The sequence below is a fragment of the Geospiza fortis genome, unplaced genomic scaffold (assembly GCF_000277835.1).
Source record: "Geospiza fortis unplaced genomic scaffold, GeoFor_1.0 scaffold396, whole genome shotgun sequence".
Taxonomy (NCBI): Eukaryota; Metazoa; Chordata; class Aves; order Passeriformes; family Thraupidae; genus Geospiza; species Geospiza fortis.
The window spans coordinates 4,920,990-4,924,796 of NW_005054345.1; the positions used below are offsets into that span (position 1 = coordinate 4,920,990).

The following is a 3,807-nucleotide window of genomic DNA, read 5'->3' on the forward strand; positions in this document are numbered from 1 at the left end:
ATGGATCTGCAGGGCATGGCCAGGTCCCTTGGCCAGACAAAACTGGGCTCCCAGTCATTCAGTCATTCCTGCCCCATGTCATCCCATCTTTTCCTTCAAAAAGGCTAAAAATTGTCCCTAATGATGATTCAGGAGATGGTTGGAAGATTGTACCATCCATTCCCATCAAACATGCCATTACTAGCAGTGTCTCCAACCACGTCATGGTTTGGGGTTATTCTAACGGGAAGAGGAGGCAGAAGGTGGGGAGTCATTAACAAAAATTACTGGTTTGTGACTTCAAAAAACAACTGAGCCCAGGACACGATCTAGCAGATAACACAAGTCCCTGCTACCCAACATATGCTGTGCACTAATCCAAACCAGGCAACTATTAATAGTCACCCAGGAAGTGTCCAAAAGCAGGAGTGTTAATTCCCCCCACTCCATCTGCTTGGGTGAACGTTTCCCTCACATGGAGGACACCAATCCTTCCCCTGGCAGCAGCTGCTGATTTCCAGCTGTGTGCAATTCCTCTGCTCTGCTGTCTGTGTGTGTTTACACAGGCAGTGCCCCAAAATCTGCAAATATCTCCGTGTGTGAGTGATCCCAGGGGATTTAATGCAGCCACCAAGTGACTCCCTGTGGGTGAGGCTGTGCCCCAGGACACAAAGGTGCTGTCATGTGTCACACACGTGCACACAGACAGAGATCCTGGGAAGCAAAGACCCATTGTAGGCACTGAGAAAGGGATGTTCTTCTCCAAGGGGGAGGGGAGGAAATATCCCACAGACCTCTGCCAAGACAAAAGACTCTTGCTCTGGAGCTGCTGCCTGCGTGTGGAACTGCACACCAGAGAAGGGCCTCACACTGCGGATGGGATAAGAGATTTACCTCCTCATATCCACAGAAATTGTGGCTGCCCCATCTCTGGCAGTGTCCAAGGCCAGGAGGGGCTTGGAGCAACCTGGGATAGTGGGAGGTATCCCTGTCCATGGCAGGGGGATGGAACTGGATGAGCTTTCAGGTCCCTTCCAACCCAAAGCAGTCTGGAATTCTAAGACCAAATTCCCAGATCTGAGTGTGTGTGCTCACAAGAACAGACCAAAGCATCAGGGACCACCAGCAATGTTTCCTCTTCCTCCCTTTTTTCTTCCCAAAATGGCACCAGTCTGGAATGCAGGAGGCCAAAATACCCCTGGCTAACCCAAACTCTGAGACCAAAACTGGGAATCTGCAGTTCTGAAAGGAAAACTCTTCCTGCTGCCAGAGGGTGCAAAGAGCAGCCCAGGTACAGAGCAGCCCTGACACACAGGGCATGGAGTATCCAAGGTCCACTGGAGACCTCTGGGATTTTAGGTTGCATTTTGCCCTCCTGCCAGTCATTACCACACAGAAAGGACCTTGGTGAGGTTCTGGGCACTACTTGCTGAGTTTTGATGTCACCTTTGCTTTTCCTTGACTTTTTCTGTAACTGAGAGCTGGGCCAGAGGAGCTCCAGCCATCCCACCTGGATTTAAAATGGACCTCTATCAATACATTATATACATAATATATATAAATTATATATATACATTATATATATACATTATATATAGATATATACATTATATATTATTCTATCCTATTATATAGAATATTTTATATATATAAATTATATATATATAAAATATTATTATATTATTGCCTTAAAATCAGGAGGGCATTGCTTTGAAGAGAAATAGGTTTTCTCCAAATAGTTGGGTTAAATACAAGCAAAATCCCTCAATTAACAGTCAATACACAATGAATTTCAGAAAAATAGATTCCTCATTACTTTTCAGATAGTGACCAGCAAAAGTCTACAAAGTCTGTGGGTTCAAATAATAAGAGATCACTAACATTGGTAGAAATGTACATGTGACCTTGCAAAAACCCCAAGAGTTTCTGCAGATTGACCCTAAATTTTGCAGTGCATGCAGCATTAACCAAGAGAAGTCAAGGAAAAAGTTAAGAAATAAGAGAGGAAAAAAAAATTGCAGTCTTTGACTATTATAAATCAAATAATGCCAAATAAAAAATTCATGGTAAGAACATGGGGGGATTGATGTGATGGTGTCAGGGTGTTATTTTGGGTACTAAGGGGAGTGTTGCCTCTTCCAGGCACAGTTACAATCCTTCTGCCTCTTGTTTTGTCATCCTAGAAGTGAATTAACTGGAGGAAATGTTTGGTCTAAAAAAACAAACAAGCTTTGCAAAGAGGAGAATGTGACCATCAGAGAAACCTGTTACATGGAATTACAGTCTGCACAAAAAATACTTCTTTAGGAACTAGCAGATCCCTCTGATTCAGAAACAACAGTTGTGTGGCAAGTTTTCCTGCAGCAAAGATGAAACCATTTTCTTTTAAAACAGGGGGAAATTGTGCATGATTCATGATGTACTGGGAGTGTTACACCTTATTTTGCAGAGTTTTTTGTGCCCATGTATTGTTCTCAAGGGTGTCTGGTATCTCAGAGCGAGGGTGAAGACAAGTCAAGAGTGGAGGGGCTGTGTACATGCAATTAACACCTCCAGACAGCCCAAGTTAATTTAAATTAATGTTTGAATAGAGGCTACATAGTAACCAATGTAAAACCTGGAACTTTACCAGCATTATTGAGGATACTGAATAGCTACTCTTCTTTAACACACTGTAATTCTTCACAATGTTTTAGGCAGCAGAGAAGGAACCTGGCTGGTTCCAAGCTGGATTCCAACAGAAGTACACATCAGCCTTTGGGAAGCACCCCTGCCTCCAAAAAGGATCCATGGCCTGGACACAGGACTCTGATCCACTCTCACACTGAAAGGGGGACAATGAAGCAGCATTTAATCAATTCACCAGGGTACCTGTCCATGAACCACCTGCATCCTTTAAAACATGTGACTAAAATGATTTTTTTATAATTGAGAATGACTTTTACTGGGCTATAATCAAATTTGGTAAGCGCACCCTACCAACACAGATGTAACTCCTTGAGCCTGATAGAAGTCATCTTACAAGATTAGGTCCTGCACACGAAAAATCCCTTTGGATCCCAGCCAGAAAACATTTGGACAGAAGTGAACTGATCCTTGCCTTGCCTGTTAGCAGATTATTTCCTGAGCCCAGGGCTTCCTTGTTCTTCTGACGTAAACTTCCTCAGGGCAAAGGCAGGGGAAACGTTTTCCAGGGAAAAGGCGTCTGGAGTAATTCCATAAACAAAGGCGTAAATAGGGACTGCAAATGCAGGGAGCCACCTCCTGGCAGCGCCGGGAAGGGCCAAACCTTGGCCTCGCCTGGCAAAACTCTTTAAATATAAAGAGTTACACGTGTGTCACAAACACCATCTCCTCCGGACAGCTCTGGCAAGAGGGAATGTGCTGCTCTTCTCAGGCTGCTCAGTACCCAAATTTTCCTGGAGAAACCAGGAGATTTAAGGAGGGAGGACTCTCCGAATTCCTGCAGCCTTCACTACATCCCTGACATCCCTGTTATTTCCTTTACAGAACTGTATCAGCCTTTCCAGAGCCTTCTTCACATGGTGGTGTTTGATGGCAGCTTCACTTCTGCTTTCCTGTCTCCTGGCACATTTATTTAAAGATTTCTTCACTTCAAAAGATGGGTTAAAGAAATTCAATCTTCCCAGAGAAGGACTCAAAGTCTTCCCAACTGAGCTTCTATTAATTCCTGCTCATGTTTATCATTTTTGTAGTTTATGTTTCCACCCTGAGCACAGCTCTCAACCTTTCCCAGTTCAGCACCCTATAAATGGCATTAATGTGTTTTATTTCCCCTTGCATAATTAGGATCTTACATTAAGGGTA

At 43.8% G+C, this 3,807-nt stretch overlaps 1 long non-coding RNA gene across 1 annotated transcript in view; it reads left to right on the plus strand.

The window, feature by feature from the left end:
* The window catches only part of LOC115948074, a 5,713-nt gene extending 1,973 nt beyond the window's left edge, over positions 1-3,740 (plus strand). Inside the window, exon 3 of the long non-coding RNA XR_004081929.1 lies at positions 3,490-3,740. This is a non-coding gene — a long non-coding RNA (uncharacterized LOC115948074). The remainder of the gene's footprint in view (positions 1-3,489) is intronic.
* Positions 3,741-3,807: the final 67 nt, after the last annotated feature.